Genomic DNA, 6,553 nt, shown 5'->3' on the forward strand with positions numbered 1-6,553 from the left:
CTCTTTACAGGATGTGTCTGAATATCTCATCGGCCTATTGCTTTGAAGCCACCGCGCCGCCATCTTACCACGCACATCGCCCATGCACTTGTATAGGGAGCTCTCGACATCACTCTGTAATCTCTGTAAAAGTCCTCAATGAGTGTGCCTGGTAATATGGCGGCGCGGTGGCTTCCCTTTTTTGTACAGCGTGAATGGGCCAATAGTGGTCTCTAGAGATCGGTGGTTGTATGTCCGTGGTAAAATACTAGCCCCATTAACACTCATCGCCAGGGTTACCTTGTTAGCCAAAACCAGCGAGGAACAAATAGGCAGCAATGTCCCATATATTTCTCGATGTATGCCTATAATTATATGTAGGACGATATACTTAATTGTTTTTTTTTTTTTTGTACTGATGGAAGTTCTTGCGCTGATTTCCCACTCCGCTTGAAAACCACGGCCCTGTTTGCATAAAAGCTAAAATCAAACATGAGAGTCAATTTTGAATCTCTGAATATATCTCTATACTGACAGGTTGATAACTGATTTACCTTTGATGACATCTTCTTATGCAACAGGGCCAAGGATATGTATCCATCCATAATACATATCTACCTATCTACCTATTTATCCATATCTATCTAACTCTATCTATCTGTCTGTCTATCTATCTACCGATCTATCTATCTAACTCTATCTATCTCTCTATCTATCTATCTATCTATCTATCTATCTATCTATCTATCTATCTATCTATCTATCTATCTATCTATCTATTTATCTATCTATCTCTATCTATCTATCTATCTATCTATCTATCTATCTATCTATCTATCTATCTGTATATATGTGTGTGTATGTGTGTGTGTGTGTGTGTGTTTGTGAGTTTATGTGTACCCGTAGGCAGACATAATAGAGAGATGGAAGAGAGTATCTATCTCACTTGTTTATTAAACTATCAATTCACGTACCCAGTGACTCTTTGGGATTTCCATTTATAATCCTTTCTTATGTTATTCTTTATTGTATCATTTTAGGCTCGCATGTCCGGGTTGAACATCCTCTGCCGGATGGCCGAGGTCGTCAGACTGGCTGACAAGTCCATGATCGATCTCGTGGTAACGGTGAGCATCAACCACATTGTTTGTTTGTTTTTTCCTTTTCTTCCCCCTCCTCCCCCGTCGATGACTCCTCGTGGACCCACTGGTTCTGTTTTATGAAATTGTTTCGCCTTTTTCTATAGCTTGCCCTTTCCAGCTGTTGGGAATTTTTTGACTGACAGTCTTAAAGGACAAGTTCATTCATGTACAGGTGTATATAATAATGTGTTTGGATTGAGTGAATGCTGCAATATTGTAGTAGAACCCTTCAGTGAAAGTTTGAGAAAAATCGGACAATCCGTTCAAAATTAATTAATTTTTTAAGTTTCAGCGCCAGTTACAGGTACAAAATATATACAACACAAAATGGTTTATAATCAAAGTTGGCAGAAGAAGGGAAATAGTGAAGTACTGGCAGAATATGCAAAAAAGAATATATCTATTTGATATGCTTATTTATTATGCCCACTTACTAAGCTTCCTTTTTTTTTTCAGAGCCTGATCCAGAAACACCCTGAATTAACAAGGAAACAGTTGAAGGCTATTCTAAGGCTCCGTGGTGACATCAGTAGCTCCAAAATTAAGAAGGTGTGTATTGTTTTTCAATCGATTTATTTGTTTGTAAAGAACGATTTTTCTATCGTGTGCGTGTGTGTGTGTGTGGGGGGGGGGGGGGTAGAAGTCGATGGGGGTTGATAGCCAATGCAACATCATGAGAACTTGACACTAAGTTGTCACACAATGAGTTTTGTTCCCACATCTTTGCCTCAGTAAAATTCAGAAGTCTTGTGGTCTTGCTAAATCTCAAAGATTGATTCCTTAATAGTAGTACGTTTGAAATGAAAAAGTAATGAACGATAAAACTGGGTTTTTTTTCATTCTATTGAGAAGACACCAGAAGATTATTGATTGTGAAGTGGGTATCTTTATCCCATTGGCCGCCTGCATGCATTATCCACACTTTTTATGCTGTATTTTATCCGTTGCATCACTGCCTGGTGCAAGCTAATAAGTACATTAGGTTGCATCCTAATAGTAAGTGCATTACATTATTTAAGTTTTAGTCTGTATGACAGCCTTTCTATGTGTTTTCATTTCTGCTGTGTGATATTTCATCTCACTCAGATCCTGGTCAACTCCATGGCACAGGACGATACCGATAGCATCGGATATGGCTCAGGAGAATCGACTGTGACGATAAACTGAGATGTTCGGAAACAACTCCTGGAAAAACCGCACAGCACCGAACCGAAAGTAGTACCCGGGACACCGGAAACAGGAACAGTTACTAAAACATTATACCGCGGTGCGCGTGCTGTGTATCAAAGTGCAAGTGAACATACTTTTTTGTGACCTATGACCTTATGATTCTGACATTGGAGCTATACTTCCTGACGGTGGGAGGGGCTACACCAGCTGAGCAGGACGAAGATGTCACTTGCGCATCATGTACATTGTGTTGAAGTTGAGATTGATGAACTTCACGGCAGGACATATTGTGCCAATCTCGTTATAACTATCACATTACCCTTTTCCAATCGGTGGAGTTGTCATGGAAACGTCAACTTCTTCCGTCTTCCGAGTGGAGCAAACGATGTACATACTACCGGAGTGTACGTGATCGCAAATGTGTGAGCTAACTATGCAAGTTTGCATGCAGAATGAAGTGTTTAAAGTGTGACAACAGTGGAGTTAGTCGTTGTGTGTTTTGCGAGCAAGCAATGAACGTAAGGAATGCCTACTAACCCTAAACACGAACTAGGTCAAGACTACCACCCGCAATATCAATGGAATGTCGAGACGAGATTGCAAAAGGGTTAAACCTGGTGTGCTACAACGTTTAAATTAATGGCTGACGTCATCTCATGGATGGAACAGCGCCCTCACACCTTCACGACAGCTGGCTGCAAGACAACACATTGACACGCAATCACGATCTCCCTAGAAGCCCGCGCGGCTGGTTGCTGTAGACGATCAATTGAAGAAAAGAAAAGAAATGTTATATTTTAGTCCTTATAAATTTTATGATCTGTTTTTGACGAGCTTCACATGTGGATAGTAATTTTCTCTCATGTTATTCACTATTTTTTTTTTGACAAAGTGCACTCCCTGCAGCATAAATTTTGCCACACAATGGTTCCTTTCAGTGTGCTTCAGCATTATTTTGACGAGGGAAACTTCTGTGTATGAATTCCAGAATGAAAATAACCATTTTGTCGATTCCTTAATAATATCCGTTATTACCACAACGTTGGCTATATGAATGAAACTCGTAACACGTCGTAAGTCAGCAACACAATTCTCACATCCCCTCCATAATACTGATAATATCCAGCGATACAAAACATGCAAGCAAACAAACAAAAGGACATGATGAAAATGAAATGTGTTTAAGGGTGCTGTAGCAAATTATCTGTCATACTTTCTCCTTAAATGTCAAGCAGATCGCATGAATACGCATTCTTGGGCAATAATAGTTTTCATGCATTTCCCTTTGCTTTATTGCTAGAAAAAATAATGAACAACTTTTTGGATATCATGGTACGAAATGATCCCGTTTTTTTTTTCCTAAACCGTAAGAGTCCAGTCGTCAAAAATTTTAAAAGATTGAAATTGTTGGAATGGACACATAAGTTGTCAACGGTCTCCGTCTCCCCCTTTCATATCTAGATGTAACCTACAATGTAGTTGAGGTAGAATGATCTAAATACAAAGGTCCACGCATTTTTGTATTTATCTGTGTAGTAATATAGAAAATGGGGAAAAAAATGCATGTTTAACACACTACCGCAACAGGAAAAATACAATTTTGAACAGATTCATGATAGATCAGCAACTGCAGACTTGAGGTTTACGAATTAATTCATGCTATATATATGTCGCAGTAAATCAATCTGTAGCAAGTTATAGAGCTGCTTAGTCTCTTAGATTCTCTGCAGGGGGCTTCCTTACAATGGCAATATTTCTTCATATCTGGAAAAGAGCATTTATCAGGGTCTTTCTCACCTTTTCCTCATTTTTTTTGACCGCTCAGATGCATGTACGTAACCATGCTAACATGAAATAAATCTTCCTGCTTCCGTTTCGGACTCTTCGTGATTCCGACAGCTGATTGTCAGCATCTCTAAAGTTATATATCCTGTCTACATGAACCAAGGAGTTTTTAACATCATGCAAACCTATAAGACACGCAGCTTATAAATTAGACAAGTATTGTTTCCTTTTTAAAGATAACCGACTTTTACATAAAATATAGGGTTCTCTTTTTGTCAATGATCTCAATGTGCAACTCTTCTTTTCCTCAAGTTTACAACTCTGTCCGTTCGATTTTGTCGCAGTTGTTCCTTTGCAGGAGCCGATTATTTCCTTCACATTCACTGCCTTTTGTATGATATTATCTCTTTTTTCACGCTTTCTTGAAATTTATTCCACTTTGTCTCGTTACTGTGTCTCGTTTTACGAGTAGAGTCGAGCTCATATACCAGTCCAGAACTGCCTTACTTTTGTATTTTAGTTTCCTTAAAAACAACCAACCAAACAAATGCGGTTTAGGGCTGCACCCACTGCCCGTTACGAAAGATGTATAATTGCTATTGAAATTTTGTTTTCGTCAAAGCCCAGCGAAGTTTTACGTTTGCGATTGAGCCGGGTGTAGTTACAATACGCATGTAAATTTCGCGTAAAAGCTGTTCCATTTTTTGTACTTCGTTTTTAGGTTCGTTGGTGGAAAGGGGGTATCGGAAACATATACGCTACGTAGCAAAGACTAAACGAGATTTATGAAAGATTGAAAGCTGTTAAGATAATGAGGCTGAAACGCTGCTCCGTTTAGAAAAAGCAGAACGCGGGATTAAAAAGGCAGAAAAACTGATATGCAATGTCGATGTGAGTGTGGGAAGATAGTTTATAGTAACATGAACTGTATGGGTGTTTGTGTCATTCAATGTGTATTTGAATCTGTAGACTCTTCCGCTTGAAATTTACTATGATAATTATGTTTCCAGTTTTCGTGTGAATAGTAGTGTTTGCTCTATTTAAGATTGTCGTCAAGTACTACTGCAGTGTTATACAGCAAAGTCGCAGAACTGATGAAGGAAGATCATGCACAATATTGAATTGTATTATCATTATTGTAATACATTAATTACATCTAAGTATAATGATTAATAATTTTGATAATGTAAAATCTGAAAATTATCTACGTTGTCAATGATGCTGTTGACGGATTGGTTGTCCATTGATGAAAAGCGTTAATGAGCAACGATCGCACGTTGAGAGTGGAGACGTACCCCTCCTTATACTCCCTTCCCCTCCCCGAAACCAAAGGGGAGATGACGCAATGATAGAGGGTGCTTTATCCCCAGTGTAAATGTGGAGGAGTGCTGAGATCTCTTTATATGCCACCTACCAGCGGCGAATGCAAGGAGGATCTGGACATCTAGTGTTCAGAAAGCTTTGGCAATTTTGATTCGTAAATAATTGCAGGAATACATTGTGATATCTTATACAACACGTTCACTTAGAGGTGTTACGTATAATGGTCTTCACCCTACGTGCGGTGCGAATTGTATCAACAGGTGTAATTGTAGCCTCATTCAGCTCGGCAGGACTGAATACAGCTTTAAGTTTCTGCAGTGTGTCGATGTATTCAATATCGACTAAAAATGGATATGCGTTTGTTCGTAAAATGTACAGGATTGCAATAATTTGAGCATTAAAATGTTATTTTGGGTTCTTGGTTGATGAGAAAATTACAGTGTCCGTCAGGTGTTACAATCAAGCTGGAATTTCAGACTAAAACTTGATAGCATTTTTTTAGTACGTGGCAAACGCTTGTTAGTATGTCATATTCTTGCCGAAAGTTATATTTATACGAACAGAGTAAGAGCCTATATATGTACATTGTGATCAGATTTAAGTAAGAACTACAACAAACAATAACAATTGTGACCAAACTGTATATTTTCTTATACTGTATGTATTTCTTTATCATGGTACTGTCTGTATTTATGCTACGCTGAAAAAAAAATATCACGGGAATAATTGTTTTTAGACAAAATATAGACATCGAGGGTGTAGTACGGAAAGACGTGTGATACTGATTTAAAACTGGTGGAGAATATAATTTACAAATAGAAAGACTGGAATATGAATCAATCTGTATGGTTAATTCGAAATTCCGTCTTCCAATAATGTTAATTGGTACAACCGGATAATGTAGGTAATACGTACTCGACCGAACTGTTTCTGGAAGTGGTGTTGGAATTCTCAAAATGTGACTGAAATGAACTGTAAGGTGTGTAATTAATGTTTTCATGTAATTCAACTTGCCTGTTGTGCATCATGTGCAAAGCCTAATAAAGCAATCTAAAGAAAAACAAGACTGCACCGTGTAAAGTGTATGACAGTTTCCTGACTGAGTGTGTGAGTGAATGATTTTGAAAGTGAAAAAAGAACGAATTGATAAAACT

General features: G+C 38.3%; 1 pseudogene; it reads left to right on the forward strand.

Moving 5' to 3' along the window:
• LOC139726519 (exocyst complex component 3-like) overlaps window positions 1–3,279 on the forward strand; it is a 64,101-nt pseudogene extending 60,822 nt beyond the window's left edge.
• Window positions 3,280–6,553: the final 3,274 nt, after the last annotated feature.

Source organism: Diadema antillarum, unplaced genomic scaffold (assembly GCF_040938485.1).
Source record: "Diadema antillarum isolate AM-2024a unplaced genomic scaffold, OU_Dant_1.0 seq00000086_RagTag, whole genome shotgun sequence".
NCBI classification, from domain to species: Eukaryota; Metazoa; Echinodermata; class Echinoidea; order Diadematoida; family Diadematidae; genus Diadema; species Diadema antillarum.